At 35.3% G+C, this 12,197-nt stretch overlaps 1 pseudogene; it reads right to left on the bottom strand.

The window, feature by feature from the left end:
• Positions 1 to 105: 105 nt before the first annotated feature.
• Positions 106 to 7,493, bottom strand: LOC149491741 (receptor-like protein kinase FERONIA pseudogene; annotated as a pseudogene).
• Positions 7,494 to 12,197: the final 4,704 nt, after the last annotated feature.

The raw sequence follows: 12,197 nt of genomic DNA, 5'->3' as shown, positions 1-12,197 counted from the left end.
GGCCATAGACTCGGTCTAAGTAAATTTTCCCCGCCTACGTCTCCCTTTAGGGTTCATTTCGAACTCATTCTCCCTGCGCATTAATTATTTCTGAAAAACCTGATTTCACTTCATCAGAGTCGTCTTGGTACTAATTGTGCTCCTTGAATCACTAATCGGTCCACCTGAGAATGTAAATATATCATCATCATCAATGGTAGCGACCTCCTTATATGGCATAGATGATTCTTTCTGGTTCTCACTGACAATATCACTTGCATGGGAATTTTTCTCAGCAAATTCTTGAAGCTGCAATGCAAATTCAAGGCTCCATATCACATCACACATTTTTGGCCTTTCAGTTGCTTTTTCACGCACACAACTTTCAGCGATCTCCACAAACTTGTTTAAAGAGACAGATGTGATATCACCATTCAACTGCGGGTCAATAATCTGATCAAGAGTTCCTTTTCGACAACATTTTCTTGTCCACTCAACCAAGTTCACTTGTTCTTTGTTTAGGTTTGACATGATTGGTGGCCGGGCGCCCCACTTCTAACAACACTACCCCAAATGAGTAGACATCAGATTTCTCAGTGAGGTGCCTGCGATAGTACTCGGGTCAAGGTAGCCTACACTACCTCTAACGACAGTGCTGACATGGGTTTCGTCTTCACTGGTGGGACCTGTTTTTGACAAGCCAAAATCTGAAACCTTGGCCACCCAATTCCTGCCCAATAGTATGTTTGATGACTTCACATCACGGTGGATGATGGTGTGTTTTACGCCTGTATGAAGATAATGTAACCCTTTTGTAGCTCCTATACATATTTGTAGTCTTTGCTTCCATGGGAGAGGAGGGTTATTTGTTCTGTATAGATGATCTTAAAGGCTCCATGCGGCATGTACTCGTATACAAGGATCATCTCATCTTGATCATCGCAGTATCCAACCAAAGAGACGAGATGAATGTGTCTGAGCCTGGACAACATCTCAATCTCTGTGTGGAACTCGCGAGTCCCCTGTTTTGACGATGAATTTAGCCTTTTTATTGCAACTGGGATGAATTCATTTTGAATAGCCTTTGCACAGTACCAAAACCTCCAGAGCCAATAATGTTCTGATCTTCGAAATTTCTTGTAGCTGCTTTGATTTCAGCCGTTGTAAATCGATGGCAAAGATCAGTTGGCAGTGACATACCAAAACCATCAGTATCATTTGCTTTCCTTTTTGTTCCTTTCCCTTTTCGTTTGTAGATAAAGAAAAATAGAACAACAGAAAAAGCAAATATTGTTGGTTAATTAAGATAACTAAGAAACCAAAAGCACAGAAGAGAAAGTGGAGCTGTATATTGCATATTAATGAAGAAAAGAACAGAGCCTTTTATAGGCATCATAACAACTGAACAGAAAAATAGCCTCAAAAATCTGCAACTAATCTATAGCAGATAATCTTTTATTTCCCACTGCTAACAGTAACATAAATCTAGGAACTAAATCAGCAACTAAAGGCTCCACTAACTTAATTTTGAATCAAATCTTAACATGCCCTCTTGATTCAAAATCACAGATGCCCAATTGTTGTCCAAATAAACATGTTTCAGCTGAGATAGAGATTTAGTAAATAAGTCTGCAACTTGATCATTTACCACAAAATTCCAACTCTATTTTTCCATTTGCTACCAACCTTCGAATGAAATGGTGCCGAGTTTCAATGTGCTTTGTTCTGCTGTGAAAGCTGGATTCTTTGCCATTGCTATTGTGCCTTTGTTGTCACAATAGATTTAGTTGCTGCCACTTGCTCTTGGCCCAAATCAACCAAAACTCGCCTAAGCCACACTGCTTCACATGCTGCAGAAGTTGCAGCAATATACTCTGCTTCCGAAGACGACAGAGCAATAGTATCCTGCTTCTTTGAGCTCCATGAGATGGCACCTGAACCAAGACTGAAATTGTAACCTGAGGTACTTCTTCTATCATCCAAAGAGCCAGCCCAATCACTGTCAGTATAGCCAAATAATCTGAAATTTGAGACTGTGGTGTACCATATTCCAAATTCAACAGTTCCAGCAACATATCGCAAAACCCTTTTTTAGCTCCAAGATTGGCTTTGTTGGACTATGCATAAATCTGGATAAGACACTAACAGAAAATGCGATGTCAGGCCGTGTATGAGATAAATAATTCAGTCCACCAATCATTCTCCGAAAATAAGTTGCATCATCGCTTTTTCTGTCCCATCTTCAGCTTGTAATTTTCATTTAAATTCATTGGAGTTGAAGCCACTTTGCAATTCACCATGCTGAATTTTTTTAGCAAATCACTTGCATATTTTGTTGTCCAACAAAAACTCCATCTGCACATTGTTTCACCTCAAGTCCAAGAAAGTATTGCAGTAACCCCAAATCTGTCATCTCAAATCTTCTCATCATAAAAGATTTAAAGTCAGCAATAAGACATTCATTGGACCCAAAATAAATCATGTCATCAACGTAAACACAAACAACAAGAAATCCAGCTTTGACTTCTCTTTTCAAATATAAGTGGGCTCATTTTCACTTCTAACAAAACCATTCTCACAAAAGTAGCCAGGCTCGCGGTGCTTGTTTAAGCCCATAAAGAGCTTTTCTCAATCTGAGAACTTTATCCTCATGATCATTTTCAACAAAGCCTTCAGGTTGAGAAACATAAACTTCTTCCTCCAAATCTCCGTTTAAAAATGCAGACTTCACATCAAATTGAAAAACAGGAAGAGATAATTGAGCAGCTACAGCAAGCAATAATCTTACAGTTTCAAGACAAGCAACTGGTGAGAATGTTTCCTCGAAGTCGATACCTCGTTGTTGGGCATACCCCTTCGCTACAAGCCGTGCTTTATGCTTTTGCACACTCCCATCAGCATGGTACTTGGTTCTAAAAACCCATTTGAGCCCGATAGCATTCTTCCCTTTAGGCAATTTTACCAATTCTCAGGTCTGATTTTTCTGAATTGAAGTTATCTCTTCATTCATAGCATTTTTCCATTCTTCCATTGTTGCTGCCTCCTCATAGAATATTGGATCTGAAACATTCAAAGCAAAAGAACAAGTTTCATATATTTCTCTCAAGGATCGGGTCTTCCTTGGAGGAGTTTCAATCGATGAGGAAGAGCTTGAGTTGATTGGACTGGAAGAATTTGAGTTGTTTGGACTTGATGAGTTGCTACTAGTTGAATTTGACGATAAAAAATCAGCAACATCATTTGATGGTGAAGAATCAGCAACATCATTATCTAAAACTGGAGCTTGGTCTAAATTCTTAGCATTTCTCCAATCACATTCTGCATCTTCATTAAAAACCACATTTCTGCTAACAATAATTTTGCCACTTAAAGGATTATATAGACTATATGCCTTGGATTGAGAACAATAGCCAACAAAAATGCATTTTTCAGACTTTTCATCAAGTTTGTGGCGAGATTGAGAATTAATTAAAGCATAGGCTATACAACCAAAAATTTTTAAGTGACTTACACATGGTTTTCTGCCTCTCCAAGCTTCATATGGTGTTTTATTCATGACAGCCCTTGTTGGAGAAATATTCAAAAGATTACCGCAGTTGCAACGGCTTCAGCCCAGAAAGAATTTGGAAGACCCTTGGCTTTGAGCAAGCTTCTGGCCATCTCCACAACAGTTCGATTCTTTCTCTCGACAATACCATTCTGCTCTGGTGTGTATAGTGTGGTGAGCTCCCTATGAATGCCACATTCTTCACAAAGAATATTAAATTCAATAGAATTAAATTCACCACCTTTGTCCATCCGGAGACATTTGATACGACTGTCCAGCTGATTTTCTACCAAGTTCTTAAATTTCTTGAATGTAACAAGAGCTTCAGATTTACACTTCAAGAAATAAACCCAATTCATACGGCTATAGTCATCAATTAACAATAAAAAATATCGATTACCACCAAATGATTAAGTTTGCATGGGTCCACACAAGTCCGCATGTATCAATTCAAGACAACTATCAGTCCTCCATGATTTTCCTACAGGAAATGATTTCTTACTTTGTTTGCCCAAAACGCATCCTTCACAAAACTCAACAGATTCAATCTTGGGTAACCCATTAACCATATTTTGCTGACTCAAAAACTTCAACCCTCTTTCATGTAAATGCCCATAACGCAAATGCCACAAATTAGATTCATCAATTTTACTAACAGCAAGAGCAGTGTTTTCCATGGAAGCATCTAGTGGAAACATTTTATTTTGAGTCATTGGAACATTAACAATAGTATGACCAGTTTTCTTATCTTCAATACAACATGAGTTATCATCAAACACAATTCTATACCCACTAGTCATCAATTGCCCAATACTTAACAAATTATAAGCCAAGCTAGGAGCAAATTGCACATCATTCAAAAGTTTAGTATTACCGTGGCGAGTATTGATGGCAATTGTACCTTTCCCTTCCACTTGAATCACCTTATCATCACCCAGCCGGACTGTTGTTTTTTCTTTCTCATCAAGCTCTTTAAAATAATTGCTTTGTTCCTGACATGTGATTAGAGCACCCACTATCTAAAACCAAACAGCATTTGCAACATTTTTATCAATCGAATGAGCCATGAAAAGCATACTCTCTTCTTCTTCAGCAACATCTGCATGCTTTCCTTCATTCCTTTGCTTTCCTTCATTCCTTTGCTTGGTCCAGCAATCAGCTTCTTTGTGGCAGACTTTGTCACAATAATAACATTTGATTAAATTATCTTTGTATTGTCGTTGTTCTCCAGAACGTCCTCCTCTTCCACGGCTGCCGCCGTGACCTCGACCACGATAACCACCACGAAAATTGCCTCTATTTGAAACTTTGTCATGTGATTTACTGTGAGAGGACTCTCCTTTCACTTGAAAAGCTTTTTCTTCAATTTTTGTTGATGATTTATTTATCCTGCTTTCATGAGCTTGCAAAGAACCTATTAAATCATCAAAAGAATAAGCAGATAAATCTTTCGACTCCTCTATTGCAGCGACCATATGATCAAATTTAGGAGACAGACTTCTCAATAATTTTAAAACCACAGTCTCATCAGTAATTTTTTTGCCATATGCTCTCATTTGTGAGATAATTTTAGAAGCCCTTGATAAAAATGCTTGAACAGACTCAGAATCACCCATTTGAAGTGTTTCAAATGTTCTACGAAGAGATTGAAGTTTTACAGTGATTACCTTTGAGCAGCCTTGAAATTCATTTTCAGAATCTGCCATGCTTCCTTAGAGGTGGCTACTGCTGAAATATGAGAGAAAATCTCATCCGATACAGCTTGTTGAAGGAAGAATAGAGCCTTTGCATCCTTCTTTTTATTTTCTCTAAGCTTTTGCTCATCATTGGGGTCTTCATACCCATTCTCAACTAGCTCTCACAATTCTTGCGAAATAAACATAGTTCGCATTTTTATGGCCCAAAATTCATAACTCTCACCCTTGAAGAGAGGAATTAAGGGTTGAGTTGAAGTAGCAGTGCCATTTACTGCCATTTGAAAGGTTTGCGTGAACCACTCTTCTTTCCCTCACTCTTTTTTTTTTTTTTAACTCTCCTCTACCTGCCAAAATAATGACTCTGATACCAAAAATATGTTGGTTAATTGAGATAACTAAGAAACCAAAAGCATAGAAGAGAAAGTGGAGCTGTATATTGCATATTAATGAAGAAAAGAATAGAGCCTTTTATAGGCATTACATAACAACTGAACAGAAAAATAGCCTCAAAAATCTGCAACTAATCTATAGCAGATAATCTTTTATTTCCCACTGCTAACAGTAACATAAATCTAGGAACTAAATCAGCAACTAAAGGCTCCACTAACTTAATTTTGAATCAAATCTTAACAAATATTACACCTATCACAACCCCAACAATAACTACAACAGATGACCCTTTACTCTTTGTTATCTCCTGTAAGCTTGATTGTTTGTGATGATGGAGGAACCACCATTAGCGGTTCAGGGTTGGATCCAGCAAGATTACCATCTGAGTTGTTCAGCTTGAATATCTCTAGACCATTCAAGATTGCATAAGCATAAGTTGAATGATCGGCAGGGTGTAAAGCGAGCCATAAGTCCTGGTTGCTTTGGCTTCCTCCTCCTGGGACCCCAATCACGTAATCTTTGTAGACTGGAATGCTATTACCCCCACTCCAGTGGATCACATCTGCTTGTGCTTCAGCTGTCATGTTATTTATAAATATGGAAAACACTCTTTGACCTTCATGAGTGATCTCTTTTTCAGTTTCACAAAAATGGAGGCGGAGAAGATAATTGAATCCAGAATCAACCAAAAAGTGCCAGGTGAGATTGTAATTCCTGTTTATCATAGAATCTGGACCCATTGTACGTTTACTAATGTATACAGCTTCTGGTGCAACATATGCTGGCGTATCCTTACTGTATTTTATTGTGACATTACCGCGCCCCATATGCTCGACACCAGACAGACCACCAAAAAGATAGCTGGAATCATCGAACCATGTTCGAAACATTCCTGTATCGTCTACATTCTCAATATCTCCTCCGCCAACATTTAGACGACAAACAGTTTCAAGAGCCGTTGTGTTGTCGAAATTGAAGATCATGTTGTCATTTACGAAGGGATAAGCATAGTCGTTATCTTTTGCGTACAGATTGGTTGGCATGGAAACTATTTCTATGCCATTAATGAAAGCAAAAGAATTTGGAGATGGAGTAAAAGTTAAGTTGATGACTGCTTGGTTATCCCATACAGTGATGATAAATTCTTTGACAAAGTATGCAACTCGTGGTTGCATTGCAGAAACAGTTAGATATGAACTGAAGTTACTTAAAAGGGTGTAACCATTAGCCGTGACGGAGAAGAAGGAGGTTGATGTGTCGAGGCCTGAGTAGCTATTTGGATAGAAGTAAAGACGGATAAACTTGGGTCCCATTGAGACAGGAAACATGCAAGTGTATTTAGAGCGAATGATTCGAGCAGTCATGTAGGGTACCTGAGTAACAGAAGGATCTTGTTGGGAGGCTTTAGAAGCTGAAGAGGTTTCAGAGTTCATAGGACAGTATTTGGACTGCTGATCGGCATCGCCCTCCCATTTCCGGCGATCCATTGACTGATCTCCAGATGGTGCACCGCTATTTAGGAGAATTAGATCCGTAGGGGTGTAAGGCGACCTGTTTTGGATTGCAATGGTTGAAAGAAGGGGATTGAGAACGAGAAGAAGGTAGAGAACTGCAGTATGCATAGTAGAATTTTCCGTTAGGTTGCTGTTGGTTGAAGTTCAAAATTATAAGAGAATCTTTTCTTGGAAAAATATTTTATTTTATAGAAGTGGAAGAACATTTCTTTATACGGCATAGTTTCTAGCAAATTTTGGAACAAAAAATTGAAATTGGGAGTGCTTCGGCAATTTTCATTCTAACTTATTAATGGGGTTAAGGAAGACCTTACTGGGATTGACTCCCAAATTTAGGACTCAGTCGTATTGAACCGTTCTTTCCACTTTATTTTTATTTTCTAGTTAATTTTATTTCTGCAATTTATTATCTAAATTAGCTTTTCATTTTCTCTCTATCATTTCGGGAGATATTAATTTGCATGTTTAGAGATTTTTCTCTCTATCATAAATTTATTATCTAAATTTAGGCCTTGTGGCCCAGCTGAATTATGATTTATTTTGTTATTTTCTCCGCTATCCCACTGAATAAAATGAATTTTCCTTTTCAGTGTCGTGGAAAAATGTGTTGCTTTCTTGATAGACATCAAAATTTATGAGTGCTATCCATCGATTATTCTGAGCAATAATTCCCTACTGATAACAGAAATTAGTTCACTCGAGCTCTCTTTAGATTGGTGCAGTAAAATTAGAAATTTAAGATTTGAAAATATGTAAGTGTTTAAGGTTTTAAATTATGAACAATTCCTTAAAATTCAATGGCTTATTGCGTTCTTTAAATCTTTTTCTTAGTTCAAAATTTTTTTACTTATAGTTTTAAATGAATTTTACTTGATTTAATTAAAATTTTGAAGTGATATAAGAATAAATATTATGAAATAATTGGCTGAAAAAAAGTTAAATATTTGATGTTCATGCCAATCGCATATGGATATTTACATTATTATTCAATTTATCTCCTTGTAGATTTAGTTTGAAGCATATATTAAAGATAAGAGAGGTTATTTTCATATTGAAAGGATATGGAAATACTCCTAAGAAAAAAATCTTAATATATATTTTTTTTATTTTGCTTCACATAGCTTAATTTCAGCTGTCGCATCTAAAATTATAAATGGAAATAATAAAAATGAGAGTATCACTTGAAAATTCAATGTTTAATTGACTAGTTGGGAAAATTTTTAATGGCCGGTCTATTCTTGTACCAATAATGCAGAAGAAAATGCCATAGACTTGAATGAGTCGGAGTGGAAAAAAATATGACAAGCAATTTTCATGAAGTTGCATTCTTAGGCCCCCTGCTTTAGACAAAAGTTAGTGTTTAATCACTCATTAATTATAAAAGTCATTCATTCAAACACGGAGAAGTTAAGAGAAAATGACGAACTCTCATAAAAAAAATTTCATAATATAATTTATGAACCAATCCACACTAAAATTAACTTCTCTATAAACACGAGAGAATTTATCTCTCAATATATCATAGTAAAATAATTCTTCATAAAATTATAATTAAAAATTTGTCAGAGTGAATAGTTTTGAATTTTAATATTTTATATTTCAAAATAGATATTGGATCAGCAACCATCAATAAATTTTTTAAAGCATATTTGTTATACTAGCATGGTCTTGCAATTTTTGGTTATGGTTCTAGATTACTGTGACCATTCTGTTAGGCAGAGCGGTGTCCACTTCACTTAACCATCTGGCTTGGAAGCAGGAACTTCTGTATTGACTGACTTCAGGTCTAGCTTTTACCATTCAACCGCAAATCATGGTCTTAAGGCATATAACAATATTCTGGTGTTTCTGGACAATATTATCTGTTAGGCCTGTATGTGGAATTTAAATTTAGAGATAAAGATGAAGGCGCATAATTTCATTTGGTTAAGTTTCTTTGAAAAGGTTGTAAGATATTTGTATTTCGTGTACTACTTGTCAAAACTCAAAGCATATGAGCAGCCAGTTCTACATGATCTTGGGCTTTTAATCAAGGCCCACCTTCTCAAACTTCTTTTCGAATGGGCTCTTTTTTTTGGTTGGATTGGTAATACTCGATTTGTTTCAACGGTCGTTGGATTATAAGTTAGAGCCTAATCTGACGGCCCTCAAAAATCAAATTACACTCTACTATTAATCTAAACATGGATTGGAATAACTTTTTGTGAAAAGTTACTGAGCTACTCTTGAGCTATGTTCGGCAATAACTTTTTAGTGTTCGGTAATATAATGTCTGAACTAGCTTTTAGAGGTTAAAGTAGTATTTTGTGAAAAGTTAACTTATGTAACGTTTGACTTTCAACATTTCATGAAAATCTATTCGAACAACTAAAAGTTAAATAAGCTCAAAATTGTTGAATTGTCTCTAGAAGCTTCCCATGCAATTTTATCGCAACATCTTCTAACAATCTGGAGATTTTCTGCCCATGGAGATAAAGTTTCACAGGATTTAAGAACAATGATGGTATCTTTCCATGAGGAAAGGACTACAAATGTGAGGAAAACTTCTGTCTTTGCAATGAGGTTTCCATCTTCAAGTTCGTCACTCATCTCCAAGAATTCTGCTCCACACCTTAGTGCAGCTATGTTGTTAGGTTTTAAGTCTAATGGAAGTCCATAACAAAACTTTAGAATGGTTTCAAATGTTTCTGGTCCTCCTGGGAAGTTTTCAAGCTTGAGTTCATACCCAAAATTTGAAATTGATGGCTGAAGTTCTAGACGGCCTATGTAGCCACATTTGATAGCAAAGGATACTGTTGCAGGAGAAATGAATGTGTTAGCAAAAAATAAGACTTAATTTATAAATTTTACTTGTTATGGTTATGTCCTGAATCCACTAATGTGTGATTGGTTATTGAATGGAACTAGATCAAGAACAATCTAGCATACATTTAGTTTAGTTTTTATGCATTTAGAATTTTCAGTATTAGTTTTATGTGGGGATATATAGATAGGGGGTAAAGATGTGAAATGAACGAGAAAATGTGCGTAAATGAGGAAAATAGTTCCAATTATATACAAGTAGACTCCAAGAAGTTCTGTAACAATTATTATTATGTTTAGCAATGTAAGTTCAACGTCTGGCATATATGTGCAATTACTTGTTTTCTCTTTCCCTTTCTCCTCCCTTCAAGTGGAAATGTTCATTGCTATTTGAGTTATTGACAAAAAAATCCAAAACATTTGTTCAAATTGTAAATCATTGCTGAAACAATAGCAATTATAGCATGCAATTCGTTATGGGAATTGGGAAATCTTCTTTGATGACGTCCAAAAATGCTTCGGCAAAAAAACCTTGTAGTTTTATCCATTTGCTAGTCATTTCTTTAACGTGTCATCTTTGTTGAAATAAGATATGAATTTGAGAAAAAAACAGTGAGTGTAATTATCAAAATTATTCAATTAATCTCCATAAAATGTTAAGTATTAGAGTATTTAATGTTTTATAAAAGTGCTTAGTTAATCTTTAAAAGCAACTGTAAAAGTTTTATTACCCAATGGTAGAATTAATAGAGATGAAATTTTAATTTAACTAAAACGCTAAATATTTAGGACTTTGAATGTTGTTTGAATTTAATTTCCATATTTTCCAACTACTTGTAAAGGTTTAGGGGTATAGGAAATTTGAATTTTTGAAGAGATTTGAATTTTATTTTGAAGAAATAATTATTAAAAATTATTTTGAATTAAATTCAAGAAGTAGAAAGAAAGGGGAAAAAAGAAAGGAAAAAAATTTTAGTAGAACTATGTATGTCTGGCAAAGCGCATGTGAATGTCAAATGCACGAGGGAGAGCGACAGACCAAAAATAGTGCCAACATAGACTTCTCCTTCCTCTTCATTTCTAATAAATAAAATCACTCTCTGTCATTTGATCAAACACAAGATAAGCCATGGATGGAGAGATGCTCAAAACGAAATGGGTTGTCATCGTTGCAATTTAGAGCTGTGCATCGTACACCTTCAACATCTAATTTTCCATTCTCAAACCCAATTAAGGCTTGCAACAATAAACATTACTCTTCTGGTTAAAATTCCTGATTGGGAGTATTCAAAATCTATATATCCAAGTGTGCTTTCAATAAAAAGATTTGAAAATTATATATCAAAAACTTGTGTTTAAGTCCACTTGTAAGCCTTCTTGGCTATCATTGTAGTGGAAAAATAGACCTTGTAAGTTGCAAACAATGCAGAAAGATATTGCAGATGCTTCTAATCATGTAATCCGGAAGCACCGAAAATTGAAGCTCTACATGTCCCTATGTAGCTTCCTTCCACTTTCTATAAGTTCATTGGAAAAGTCTGGACGAGCTCATATGTACGTTGATAGTGATTTTTGCAAATATGCGAAATCACAACAAATAATAAAAAGTGAGTAGAGTATTATTTCCGCGAGAATTGTATACCAAGTACTAAAATTATATTAACCTACTATTATTTAAACGGCAATAAGGAAAATTATTTTAAGAAATTAACTTTAACAAATAAAAGAGAATGAAAAGAAATAAAGCAAGGCAATTTTGAGTAAAAGAAAACAAGGATTAAAAGCTACTAGATATTTTGATTCACTTAATTCTATCCAATTTATTTTATTAGTTTGAATCAATTTTAATTGTTCAAGTAGAGGAAACAACCCTAAAATTACTAACAAGCTCTCCCGATTTATTTTTAGCTATTTTAACCCGGTCTAATTACCTATCTTCCAATAGCGCAATCAAACATGAATTAAATCATTAAGTTTTATGGTTTGTTTTGTGAATTCATAATCTAAGGTCATTAACTTATGAAAACTCCCCATGAGTCAAACCATATAGCTTCCGCATCAAGTTATTATTCTCATGTGATTTATTACCTTTTTCATATCAAAACCCTTCTCCCGATAGTGATTAATGAAATAAATCAATTCAGTGGAGAAACTCTGTCTGGAAGCATTAAGTTCAATAATAAATTATACTTTGAACAAAGAAAAGCAAATTTAATATTATAAATTGTAAAAGAAATTAAGCTACATCAAATTCCTAGTATGAGAATT

This window comes from Jatropha curcas, unplaced genomic scaffold, assembly GCF_041381405.1.
Source record: "Jatropha curcas cultivar XTBG-Jc1 unplaced genomic scaffold, XTBG_Jcur_1.0 HiC_scaffold_696_pilon, whole genome shotgun sequence".
Taxonomy (NCBI): domain Eukaryota; kingdom Viridiplantae; phylum Streptophyta; class Magnoliopsida; order Malpighiales; family Euphorbiaceae; genus Jatropha; species Jatropha curcas.
The sequence above is the reverse complement of the archived record's forward strand: the minus strand, read 5'-3'. Positions and strand labels throughout refer to the sequence as shown.